The sequence below is a fragment of the Camelus ferus genome, chromosome X, assembly GCF_009834535.1.
Source record: "Camelus ferus isolate YT-003-E chromosome X, BCGSAC_Cfer_1.0, whole genome shotgun sequence".
Classification (NCBI taxonomy): domain Eukaryota; kingdom Metazoa; phylum Chordata; class Mammalia; order Artiodactyla; family Camelidae; genus Camelus; species Camelus ferus.
Window position 1 is genome coordinate 8,758,842 of NC_045732.1, and position 14,119 is coordinate 8,772,960.

At 45.0% G+C, this 14,119-nt stretch overlaps 1 protein-coding gene across 3 annotated transcripts in view; it reads right to left on the reverse strand.

Annotated features, from left to right (window-relative positions):
* NLGN4X (neuroligin 4 X-linked) overlaps positions 1-14,119 on the reverse strand; it is a 270,570-nt gene that overhangs the window by 229,996 nt on the left and 26,455 nt on the right. For all 3 annotated transcript variants that reach the window (XM_032475307.1, XM_032475310.1, XM_032475308.1), the window contains exon 2: positions 8,734-8,901. The gene's annotated coding sequence lies outside the window, so the exon portion shown is untranslated. The remainder of the gene's footprint in view (positions 1-8,733; positions 8,902-14,119) is intronic.

A 14,119-nucleotide genomic window follows, 5' to 3' on the forward strand; every position in this document is an offset into this window, starting at 1 on the left:
TCTGCATGATGCAGAAGAGTGGGGTCCACTCACAGGTTGGTCAGCTCCGGACCAGCATGCAGGGAAGCTTCCGGCTTGTGATGGACGGCACCTTCCATCCAGAGTTGGACAAAAGTGACGTCACCCAGGCTGATGCCTCCACGTGTGAGCTCCAGGGGGGGACTTGTCCAACGTGACTAGCCCCCTTGGGCTCCTCAGCCAGGCTACTGGCTTCCACGAAGTCCGGCTTCCACTTCCTGCTAACCCACCGAGGTAAGCACGCGGATTTGCGTTCATCCGGGGCTTACCGCGAATCTTCCACACGCCTTGTGCTGTGACAGGCATGGGGGAGACACACAGATCTCTACTGAAATTTCCGACCACCTCAAAGAAGGACCCCGGGAAGGGAACGATGGCATTCCCGCGTCCCTGCCGTGCACTAAGGGTTTTCACACAGCTTCTGTTCCCTTCTGCCTCGTGCAGGTCCTGCGTGCTCCGTTCCCCACCACCCCACGTCCTGCTTCAGCGAATTCGTATTGAGGAACACGGTGGGAAATCCTGTGTCTGCAGCCACTGCGGAACTGGAAGGATGCCGGGCATAGGAAGCGCGTAATTTTCGACCAAAGAGCCTTCATCATTTATAACAAAAATACGTTTTGTGACTATTTACCCCGGGTCCACAAGCCCGCCAAGTGTGACATCCAACAAGCCGGCAGAGGAAGCCAGAACAACCCCACTCACCTGGGTATTAATCATGCACTTCAGGGAAGCGTGCTGACTCCAACCCTCTCTCTCACACACACAGCAGAAATGGCGTCAATGAACTCTCTGGTTTTAACTGTATAGAATGCACTTCATTAGAAAGTTCAGTGGAGCAGAATTAAAAAAGCACATTAATTGCTTTTGCTTCATCTTCTAGATGGCGAAGCCAATGGACCAGGGCAGGGGCAAAACCAGTCAACAGGGTGCCCCAGGCTCCATCGGCTTAATCGGGAACCTTGCCCTTAACCATCAGAGAGCCACGGGAAGTGGCTGCCAGAGCCGCCCCACGCTCACGAGGACAGGTAAGCTGCATCGCCTAGGCTGTGTTGTGACAACCATCGATCGAATCTCCCCCTGGTGCATATCAGTTTCACAGGTAAAATTCCAGGGAGCGCCCAGACCCCACGGAGGCGTGCACCCCAGACTGCAGATCACAGACACCTGCTGCATGGTTGGTTACCAGATTGTAGTGGGACCATCAGTAGAATTCATAACATACAAGCATTTCCCTGTAGTATTGATCATTTGCTATATGTTCACATCTGTTAGTAATCTGTGCAACCCAGATAATTACCATGATTTGCACCCCCACCCCACCTCCCCAACAAATCATGCCATGGCCCTAAGTATGGATAAGCAAACTGACTTAATAATAATAAAATTTGCAGGGTCAAATAATATATGTTTTAGGCTTTCCAGGGCATGCAGTTTCCATTGCAATCATTCAGTCCCAGCACTGCAGTATAAAAGACGTTACTAAAAAAAAAAAATAAAATAAATACACAAAAATAAATAAATAAAAGGCATTACTTATAAAACCAGGTGGACTCACCTACAGGCTATGGGTGGGTCATCTTCTGCTAGGTCATGTACCACGGTCACTTCCTCAAAGTTGAGTTTATCTACGGCCTCCAGAGAGCAAACCAAACCAGCTTATGCATAAAAAAGCTGATAGTGTAGGATGATGTATTTAACTAGATACGTTTGCCCATCTTTTCCCCCCAGTCTGATATATATATATCTTTTTGGCAGAAAAGAACTCATTCCACTCAGGAAAAAAAAATAAAAATAAGCAGTGTAGTATTTGGTACGAGGAAATATTACGAGCTTGGGAGACGGTTGAGAAGAAAAGGGTCAAGGGGACCCAAGAATGCATTCTTTATATTTACACGATTTTATTACTGTATTATATTCTATAACATGTTATAGAGAATATGTATATTACAGGTAAGTGTTTACATTATTTAGTATTACTATATATTATATTTCTGCATTTATGTTTTTTGATTTTTTCACATCTGTATTGAGGCAGTTGACGCGCGATGTTATGTTAGTTTCACAGACGCTACAAAAATGACGTGGTATTTGCATACATTATGAAATGGTCACCCTGACAAGCCTAGTCACCGCCTGTTCCCATACAAAAGTGATCACAGGAATCTTAAGCATTTTTCTTATTGCTACCTCTCTGTGCCTTTTCATCATTATTTAAATCTCTACGCCACGTGCTATACCAAAGTGATCTACGTAACGCCTCCCTCTGTGTCCCTGTCAATCACAAAATGCTTCAGTAAGAGGTGCATTTCGATAACGGGTGATCGGGACCAAGCAGAGTAAAAAGAAGCCCACATTTCTTACCCCTGGGGTAACCCTAGTACCAGGATCTCCAACAGCCACAAATTCAGTGCGTGCATAGAACACTAAACTCCCTAATTCTAGTCCAACTCTTTGTCCGCTCACTGAGAGATGAAAACTAGTCTTTCAGGGTTGCGGTGAAAGGAATTGTTCCTGGTCGTCAGTTTTGAACTGAACTAAGCCATCTTTGGGGAAAAATAGATAAATAAGTAAAGGAATGTCAGAGATCGGTTCACATAGAACGTCCCAGACAACTATGAAAATCCACGGCAAAGACTTTCCTTTCACAGGATGACAAACCCAGAAAGTGTTCAGTCGACAGTCTAGGGAAAATTGCATTAAACTGGCCTGACTTGAAATTTTCCAGTATTCAACAGGCTTCATGAATTATTTGCACATCCTGGACAAATGGTTTTCTTCATTTATAATCAGATTCTTCACAGTGAAAAGGGAATAAATACACGTCTATTGTTTAAACACGTCAGAAGCCTGACCATCAGAAACCAGCTAATTAGCAGCAGACTTCCATGACTGCAGACAACAGAGATGCCCTGATCCATGGGTCTGTATGCGCCCCCGGACCCCTCCCTCATAGGCGACAGTTGCTCTGTAAAATCTAAAGAAAAGAAAAGAAAAAAGAGGAACTAATGAACTCATCTACAAAACAGAAACAGACTCGCAGACAAAGTAAACAATCTTATGGTTACTGGGAAAAGGGGGTGGGAAGGGATAAATTTGGGAGTTTGAGATTTGCAAAGGTTAACCACTATATATGTAAAAATAGACTAAAAAACAAATTTCTTCTGTAGAGCACAGGGAACTTTATCCAATACCGTGTAATAACCTTTAATGAAAAAACTATGAAAATGAATATATGTATGTTTATGCATGACTGGAGATGGACACATTGTAACAGACTATACTTCAATTAAAACTTTTTTTTTAATTTAAAAAAATTTAAAGAAAAAGTGACAGAGCTTTTCCATGTCACTTAGGGTCTGGAGGATGCTGGGAAAAGAAAGCGGTTTTGCCATTAGTTTTTCAGCCAAGCCATCCTCATGAGACAATACAGGACATTCCACCACCAGACCACCACGCATCCACACTGCAAAGTGTCCGCCTTATCGGAGACTCTAAGCACGAACACATGGATCAATACCCAGGGGTTCCAAAGACCGATGGAACGGAAGTGCGTATGGGAAAACGGTAAGAAGTGCTTCCCCAACTCAGACACTGTCCTCCCCGTCCCCGGACGGTGCACGTCACAGAACGTCCCCGTTGGGTTTCCCGTGTGAGCTGCCACACGACCAGCTGTGCCGTCTGCCACACTGAGTGTGAGGCCACACCCGCGAGGACCACGTCGCCTCGGAACCAGGGCAGCCGGATTCTGTGACACCAAGTGCTCCCTGCCTGCAGCTCCTGAAATGATGGCAACCCGAAGCCGCAGGCGGGCTGCTGTTCCAAAGGGCTGCTGGTGGTGACGGGGCAGACGGAGCCTTGGGACACTTCACGCCTCGGTGGTAATATTAATGCTCCTCCAGATTTGCGGGGGGTGGGGCGGGGGGAAGGAAATGAACATGCAGTTTTTTTTAAAAAAGTGTTTTGAAAATGGGAAGACAAAGGGATTTACGTCTCGTACGGCTGCTGATGGCTGAGCTGGATGTGCTGACGAGAAATGTGTGTATACGCTGAGCCCCCTTGATGAAACAGGTACCTCCGTGCGCAATAAAGACAGACAACTGACCGTCTGTTTTCTCATCCACGAGCATCTTCCACATTTGCATGTTAACAGCACAAAGGGGGCCAGCACTCATCTTTCTTTATTAATCACAAATTATCTATGATGGGGGACGGTGGCAGAGCATGTGCTTAGCGTGCACGAGGTCCTGGGTTCAATCCCCAGTACCTCCTCTAAAACCAAATTGTCCCACAAAAAATGATTACTACTTACTTCTCCCACAAAAAGTAAAAAAAAAAGGGAAAAAAAAAGAATTTTAAAATTAATTAATTAATTAATCAACCTGATTACCTCCCCCCAAAATATTTTTTTTTTAAAAAAAGAGTGAAAAAGGGGGTGGAGGGCTACCTCAAGTGATAGAGTGCAAGCTTAGCAGACGTGAGGTCCTGGGTTCGATTCCCAGCATCTTCATTAAAAAAAATAAATACATAAATAAAAAAACCTAATTATCTCCCCTCCTCGAAAAAAATAAATTTTTTAAAAATTAAAAAAAAAGATAAGGATAAAAACAGAAAAAAAGTTTAAAAAATATTTGAAAAAAAAAAAAAAAAACTAGCATTTCTTTCTCCAGCAGGGAACAAGAAGAGGTGTTTGGAAATCTGGTGTGTTGGAAAAAGGAGTTGGATGAAGGGTGAGACCTTGAGAATCTTCTAGAATGCAGGAAAGATACAGAAGCATGTTACAGGGTGCAGATAAGGATATTAGGTGGTTAACTGTAAACAGACACCCAAAAGCTACTTAGGGTCTAAACTTTGAAAAATGTTTGGAAGCTATGGCGCTCAAATCGACAACAAAGTCGGTAAACAGCCACTATTGTATCCATAAAATCATGAATACTGTCCCGACAGGGCTTGAATTGACAGCGAAGCCTTGAAAAGTCTTCACCCTTTACTTGAAATGTATCAAAACACATTCTTGCTGAAACTTAAACATGGTGGGAAAGAGTCCCAGTTTTGAGTTTTACAGAACCTCACACCCATAGACGATCGAAACATTCCACCCATTTTCCCTTCCTTCAGCTATGCTCTGTATCCGGCTTTCAGATGAAGAGAATGATCCCGTGGTCTCAGTGGGCCCTCAGGTTGCACTAGAAGCACACCTGACACTTCGTATCGCACTCTCCAGGGGCTGCACCCAAGAACAATAATATGAAATGCTGGGGTGGTTCAGATGCCCCCGTAGCTTGAGGTGCTTACACAGAATAGAGTGGATTCCCCGCGGCCAGAGGGGATGAGGGCAAATTCCAGGAGGATTTACACAACGTGAGTCAGAGGGCTGACTCTCCTGTCTATGTAATGAGATATACTCTGCATTGTGGCTATTTGGAGAAACATACAATTATTACGGAATCCCAAATTCTCAAAGCGTGCCATTATGAGCACTCCAAGCCAGCCTGAAACCACTGCTTTGCACTTGGGTGAATTTCAAACAGATCTTTTAAAACAAACCAAAACAAAACAAAACGACTTTCACCAGCAACGTAATCTGAAACTCCGGCTAGATTTGAATCAACCAGGCTGTAAATGCGTCAACCAGATAAGCTAGATTATGGAGATTACTGGTGGTTTTTTGGGGGGATACTTACCACTACCTTGTCCTTCTAAGAAGATGCCTTTAAGAATGCCTCCACAGAAACCTACTTGATTTCTTTTCCATCTCAGCACACTTTTCCCTATTAAAATGAGAGAGACAGAGAGATTTCTCCACTCAGTAAAAGAGATGGCGCTATGCTTCCAATCCAATGCTACATTCCTTCTAAGCTTTCTTTTGGGTAGTTTACAAGAATGAGGTGGTAACGGCATAAGGTAACTCTTAACTGATTCCTAACATACACGGTTATGGCAAAATGTCGATTCTATGTCCAAACACTGAAGTCCACATGCAATTTGAGAATCTAGAATACATTGAGACAGTTGGCAGTTACCAATATACTTCTCATCTGCCTTCATCTGGGCACCATTAAATTCTCCTTGGAGATTGCTCATCCATGCAGTCCCACATCTATGTTAAACCTAGCTTATTTTAAGCTAAGAATTTAAAATCCTTTGGGAGTTTGAGATTTGTGGAACGTTAGCCACTATCAATAAAAATTGTTAAAAAAAACAAACAAACAAATTTCTTCTGGGGAGCACAGGGAACTATATTCAATACCTTGTCATAATCTTTAATGAAAAAGAATATATGTATGTATACGCATGACTGGGACACTGTCCTGTACACCAGAAATGGACACATTGTAACTGACTGTACTTCAGTTAAAAATCAATAAATAAAAATAAATAAATAACAACACAAATATAAAGTTAAAAAAAAGAATTTAAAATCCTTGCAAATAAAAATAAAAATTAAATAAAATCCTTGCAAAATTTAATTTGTGAAAGCCATCAATGTAACCTGTTAGAAGTCATCTATTTGTAAGAACGAATCTTCAGCCTGCAGAGATTTTTCTATTCCTCCAGCAGTGGGTCAGAGGGACAGAATCCAAGCCTGCCCCACTCTCTGGGCCATCCCAAGAGACAAAACCAGTCACCATTTTATCAGTTATCATCTCCGGATCATTTGGCACTTTTCTTGTCATCTCACTATGGAATCTTCTCTCTAAAGGATGCCTTTCAAGCAAGCCTCCTCTTTCTACTAACACCGAGCATATTTAGTTATTATCTCGTAAACACCGTTGATTAAAATACCTTGGTGAAAATGAACTTCTAGGTAACGACAATCATAAGTGCATTCACTGACAGCTGACCCTGCCACAGACAGGCGGAATAGGGACCATCACCTCGACTTCCCATTTAGGCACACCGATGCTCCGAGGTCAAGTCCCGCAACGCGTAAGCTGTTCGGCAGAGTCGGACGTAACTCTGGCTTGATTTCAAAGACCACTCACTCATCACAGCACCAAGCTCCCTCCCCGACCCAATATAACAGTAATTGTTATCACAAGAAACCTGTCTACGGTGGGTCAGCCTTTCACACGTTATTTTATACGCAGACTCTTTGTGTCGTAATGAGCACAAGAGGTAACATTACGTCCAGTAGTGGAAATGACAAAGTCAGGGAGGTGTCGGCGAACTCGCCCAAGATCACGGAGCCGGGATGGGTGCAGTGGGGCTCAAACAGGGGAGTCTGTCTTCCATCGACACCGCGACATTATCGCAGGTGCAGGAGTTCACGTCGTGTCTCTTGCCCGTCCTCAGTCCCCACTCTGTGAGGAATCTGCATCCGAAACAGGTTTCATCAGCGACAGAAAGGTTACTTGGTGTCAGTCGCAAAGACACCCTCAGCGAGCGATGCACCGAGCAAACGCTGACGCAGTATTAGCTGTTCTCACCCTGTACGAATAATGTCACAACTTAGAAACTGGCTCTGTTTCACTTGATCGGAGATCGTATCTTGGCTTGCAGCCACAGGCAAGCGTTAAATTCACAATCGCAACGTGAACGCTGCAGGTGTGTGTCAGGAAAGGTCCTACCAAAACGAGCGAGTCATGTCTGATGGACCGTGCTTGTAAGGTGGTCAAGGAAAACGTTCTTTGACTTAGGATTTTGGGTTTGAGTTTTTGTCTGTTTCTTGGCTTGCTTGATTCCGCTGAGATGGTTTTTAGGGGGCACGAGTGAGATGGAAACATTAAGGAATTAGTACTGGCATGAGTTTCCTTTATTTTCAAATCGGGTGCTCCTAAAATCTGACGGAAGAAAATATTCACATCCTCTAGTGTTTCACTCACATGGCAGGAATGTTGCCACCCACCCCGGTGCCGTCTTCACCGTCCTTAGCTCCGTTACTGGGCCCTGCTAAGTACGATCAACACAGATTGGACTATGTTTCCTGTGCAAGGGGAAATTCATTCCAAATATTTTTGTAACTTCTTCTCAAAGGATAGCCCTACGTGTGTCAGTTCACAGCCTAACATCCTCTCAGACTGCTTTTTGTATCAAAAACCTCCAAACACCCCAAAAAGCCAGAAAGAAGGCAGTGCCCCCCGTCTTTTTATTTTTAACCCGCTGAGATTTTGGTGTTAACTATTGATATCAAGGTGGAATGCTAATTGTGGACATTCCTATATTCAAATAATCGTTCTTTCATTTTTCTCATCTGTTTTCTGCTACAGGGCTCCGTGGGGGGCCGGCCATGAGGTCGTAAGCTTTACTTCATGTATTTGAAACTACCATCCTAAGACAGAGATATGTGGCTAAGATATTTCAGAGATGAAAGAATAAATTTCCTGGATTAAAACACGGATGGATGGTTCTATGAAAGTTGGGTTGCAACAACCTGTTGCAGAAGTCCTGAACGCAGGCAAATAGGACATCAAGTAGCTGATTATTTTGAAATGAGTAAGAAATTACGCTTTATAATTTGCTTTCATGCAAAACTATACGGCACCATATACAGATCACTTGTAAAGGCTTACACGATCCCTAATAAGCTACTGATTCGTCTATAAAAGCTTCCTTTAAACACGACGATCACTCATGTGTGATGCTTGATATTAACTGGTCAAGGCAAACCCAACACTTACAAATCACAGATATATAAGCAAACGTCACCATAAAAACCCGACGCCATGTGATCGGCATTTTAGCACACGGAGAATACACGAGTCAAAGCGCACAGACCTTTGGCGGAAGATCAGACGCAGACGCCGAGCTGGTCTATTCCATGCTACGACAGCGCGTCCAGTAACACTCGCCACAGAATTTCATCTTCACAGCTGAAGACCTGGGGCTTCGCAGAGACGTTGACAGCCATTCCCATTCGCCCTGGGGAGCAGGTCAAAAAGACACCTGGAACATAAGGGAAAAGGATCGAAAATACTTTCATAAAAGATGCTGCCGACGTTGCTCTGACTTAAAGTTGGTTCAAGCATGATTTTAGTCTCTTGTCCCTAAAAAATGTACAATAAACACTGTCTGGAAATCCTAGGTTATTTCATTCCATGAATATCTGTCGAGCACAGCAGGCTTTGAATGGGAAAAGAGGACAGGAAAAGGAATTCCAAAGAGGCACGTGGCCCTCGAGGACGTGGGGTCTCTTGGTGGGGAGGGGCAGGGGTGCATCGTTAAAGCAAAAGCATTTAGAGAGAATTGCAACAGCATGTGCATCACTGATCAAGGAACAGAGCGCCTTGGGCAGAAGATGTAACAGCTCTGGGAAGCCCTCAGCAGGTGGCATTGCAGACGGCTTCGAAGGAAGACCGTATTTGTCACCGGAACCGTGAGACGGAAACCACATGGGACTGTCCAAGGTCCTGGAGGAGTCTGTGCCAAGGTCACAGCTAAGGACTCCCAAGAATCTGACCTCACTTATCACCAACATCTACATCTAGTTGCACACCAACAGGAAAATATTAAACTTATTTTTAAAGCCCAAAGCTATTCCAGACACATTTAAATTAAGAAGAAAAAGAACTTGCACCAGCCACCATGTATTAAGTTTTCCTCTGAGTCACAATGACCTGCTAACATTCTAAAAGAAAAATGGGAGGGACACGTTTAATTTTGATGGACTTTTGCGAGTGGCTACAAATAAAAATGCCCGCTCAGATGAAAAGAAAAGGGAAGTTATCTCTAAGTTTTAGCAGCGTCACCGTGGATATTTCTAGATGTGTATTTAAATGTTCAAATTAACATAAATCACCTTAATTTGCACCCTAATTTCTCCAACCCAGATTTTATCTCCTTTCTCTCAAACAGAACAATCTTCCAAACTACATTCGTTTTTGAAAAGATGCATATTTAATAAAACGTATGTTTCTGTCTTGGATTTACTCCCAATTTTCTGGATTGTTTAATTTTTAGCATGATGAAAATCCAGGAGAAAAAAGAAATGAAGAGAAAAAATTTTCTTTAGAATTTAATACGAGTAACTTAAAATACAGGTAATCGATTTTACACAATCCTTCTCGTCCCAAAGCCTCCCAGAATTCTGATGAACTCCCAAGAAATTCCTTTCTTGTCTGCATTGCTAATTTTGACCCAAATATTTACAGTAAAATGAAAAAGAACCACAGCCGTCCATCCAGTGAACAGTTCAAAAAAGCAGCGATGCAACATAGGTTTATGGGTTTCATGTAAGACTTTAAATGATTAAGCTCCAAAAATCCTTAATGTTCCTAAAACGTAGCCCTCTAAATTTTCTAGGCGTGGACTAGAATGAGAAATCTGACACAAGATTTTCTGTGATACTGTCTTTAAAAAAATACAGAAGAAAAATTTGTAAAAACTCTAGGGATGTGAATACAGGCAAAGATTTTAAAACATGCGCAGGCATTTAGAAATAAATCACGTCTCACTCACACACACACATACAGACAAAACGCTAAGAATGCTTTCAAGTTTGGGTGAGAACTGAGAAGGAAGAAGAAACAGCAGAGATCTGAAACAGCAGAGCAGCATGCAGCCCACTTCAAGCGGGGAGAGGGCAGGACGGTCCGTCCGGGCACGGGGAGTGGCACGCGCTGTGCCCTCACTTGCCGAGTTGGGTCACAAAACCCAAAGGCAACTGGTACACCAGCACTGCCATCATCAGAGAACGAGATGGGCTGGAACTGGGGGGTAGAAAAGACGCTCCTTCTGTAAAGCCAAAGAGGGGGTCACCGAAAGGAATTTGGGGGGCGTAGCCCAAGTGTAATATGAAGCCACGCTTTGTAAAATATTTTAGGCAAAGAAGGAGGAACACAAGGTCAAAGACAGACACTAGGAAGACGCAAGTGCCAGTGCTTGTTCCGTGCCTAGAGGTTAAGGTCCTTTAGAAGCTCCACTGACTTATTTACTTTGTGAACGTCGCTAGAGGTAAGAACTCTCTTCATAACCCTCGTAACAGGGGAGAAAACTGAAACGTGGGAAGTCAGCGACTACAGTCCACACAGTTGGAAGTATCCGGCGGCCGGGGTCCTCCGGTGGAAGCGGATTGTCACCAAAGACGATCGCCAGTGCTGCACATCCAAGGGGGAGGAAGGCGTGGGCGGAAGGCAACCTTGGCCCCACGTGATGCACAAAGTATGTCTTTGAGTGAAATAATGGAAAATGCATATATAGGTGCCTGCCCCGGTTCCTGCCATGGGGCTCCTAGGTCCCCTCGAATTTCCCAGGCAATGAGAGCGCCGGGAGCATCTCTCGTTACAATATTTTGACCTTGGAACCTGCTTCCTAACTCAGAGTCCCAAATCCCCTGGAATGCCCTGGGTGTGTTTCGTTCTAATGAGATGACTCTGGGTGGACTCCTGAATGGCTTCAGGACAGTGGCTGATCACCAGAAACACCAGGCCATAGTTAGAACGTTGGGACTTTCAGCCTCACCACCCCCCGGCCCGCCCCACCCCCCAATCCTCTAGAAAAGGGGGAGGGGCTGCGGATTGAGCTCACGACTGCTAAAGCCTACATGACGAGGCTGCCATAAAAATCCCCGAAGCACAGAGCTCAGGGCGCTTCCAGACCTCACCCTCTGTATCTCTTCATCTTACAGTTCATCTGTCTCCTGTATCATGTTCTTTATTGTCAAATAAACTGGAAACCATTACAGAAGTGTTTCCCTGGCTTCTATGAATTGTTCTAGCAGATGATGGAATCATGGGAACCTCAGATTGGTAGCCAAGTTGTGAGTAATCTGGGGGGACCTGCTGTTGGCAGTTGGCGTCTGAAGTAGGGGCAGGGGAGCAGTCTTAAGTCTGAGTCCCTAACCTGTAGGGTCTTCACCAACTCCAGTTATTGTCAAATGGGACTGAATCGTAGGACACCCAGCTGGTGTCCTGGAGAATGGCTTGGTGTGGCGGGGAAAAAAAAATCCTACATGTGTTTTCAGTAGTATGGTTGAGCGTGTAAAGGAGAAATAAAGGAGTGTTTTTCCCAAATAATACGGGAGAGGGGAATATAAGTGTATCTCAGGTCGAAAGAAAGTGTGAGAAGAATTAAGAGAGCGCAAAAAAAAAAAAAAAAAAAAAAAAAACCAAGTGCAGGGCCTCCCAGCCATGCTCGGTTTAGATGCACCAGGAAGTACGCAGACGGATGCTTGTGGGCGGTTCCTGAATAGGATAGCTGTTTTATGCAACCTATTGTTTAAGATGCTAGAACAGGGAATAGATTTGAAAAATAGATCGAAGAGTGTGAAAGGCTAGACAGGACGTTATGAAAAATCATTAAAAATAAAATAAAAGATAAAGTGAAAGATGATCAAGGAAAGTGGAGGAGGTACCTCTGCTGGGGAAATCGTTAAGACCTGGAAATTGATACTGGGGACAAAATGAGGACAGGAGATTCAGAGAGCAAGGGGAGGGACTGTGTAGGGAAGATGCCATTCATGGGGAAACAGAATGCAGAGAACAGAGCAAGCTTGGTGAGAAAGAGAGTGAATCGACTTTGGACAAGTTTTTGGCAGAGAACACGGGAGACGTTTGTCCAAAACGCAACGGGAAAGGCTGGGTGGCGCTTGAGAGAGAATTCAGGGCAGGAAGTAGAGACACGTGGGTCTCCTGGGTGGAAGGGAGGCGATCCAAAGTGATGTGGGATAGTCTCGAAGCTGGAATTTAGGGAGCAGCACATAATTGAAGACGCAGAAGAGTCACAAAGAGTTAACTGAAAGAACAGAAAGGCTAGAGAGGAGAGTTCTGGAATTCAAGGAAGGCAAAAGCCCCATCAGACAGACAATGAACATGTCGGAGGCTACGGACACAATCCAAGGAGGATGTGGGCTCTGTTGAGGGATCGGCCGCTCCCGCGGAGAGCTGGACCACCAGTGGGGGCCGGGGGTGCTGCCCAACAGAAAGCAGGAGAGGGGGAGAGAGTAAATAAATGTTTCGTATGAAGAGTTCCTTCAGGGCTTATGGGTTAGGGCCTAAATAGGTTTTTTTGGAAAGACGATGAGAATGCTTGAGAAGGTCTTGATAATGAAGATGTGAGACCAGTTTCAGGAAGGAAAACAGTAACAGTAAGAGAGTAGGTGGGGTGAACAACGGATCATCTTTTGAAGTCTGTCCATTTCCTGAACATCAGCGAAAAAGGAACAGGTTCCCTGTCCATCTCCCAGATCTGACAGTGTTTTATCGGACAACGCTGACCTGCCTGCTCAACTTCTGAACCTTCCCTCTCCCCGTCATTAAAGTGACCCCCAAAATATAACCCCAACTTCTGGGGGTTCCTTCCGTGGCTTGTTCTGTGCCCAACAGGATGCCAGGTCCTGCCACTGCCATATTCCCAGGGCCTCCGGGGCGCGTCAAAGCAGCTGCCTTTCCTCAGCCTCCACCATCACGCGATCTTAAATAACAATGCAATTAGCCTCGTGCCGTCACCGTGCACCGTCACTGCTCCCTGCCTCCGTCACACTTGTCACCGCAAAGCTGACATTCCGCAAACACCTCCTTTCTGCGCTCTCCGCTGCCCCCAGCATCATATCAACTGGCTTTCAGCTAAAATGCTCCAGCTTCAATTTAATTCGCCACACGCAGCAGCACGGACTCAGCCCACGCCTTCCCCCAACACTTGCTGACCCCTGTATTTACTCCCTCTCCCCTTCTGAGACAAAATCCTGTCCGTCCTCTGAGACACAGCGCACCAGCCACCTCCTGTGGAAACGCTTGGGTGGCAGAGCAGCTTCCAAGAAGCACAAGCACCCTGCCGTGGTCCCCTTCCTTCCCCAGGGCAGCAGGCTCGGACTGTGTGACCCGTGGCTCACAGCAGAAGTGCCCTCACACCTCCATCGAACTGCGTCTCCCCGTTTACAGCTGGACGGCACCAGCGACGCAGTTGGAATGTGACCTCACTGGATCAGGGGTTGCACCTCGTCTATGTTTCTATGTCCTGCAGTATCTAGCAAGGTGACCTTCTCAAAATAAGATGTGAGCACATGGTGATCAAAGAATCGAATGAATGAATGAACGAATGATGCTCTGCTCAGGGGTTTCTCATCCTCTGAAGCAGGAGGAGCTCCGTGCAGCCTGGAACAACCAGCCCTTTGTCTGGTCCAAGCGCCCTTGGGTCCCTTGGATTTTATGGTGGTTGTTGCCAATCT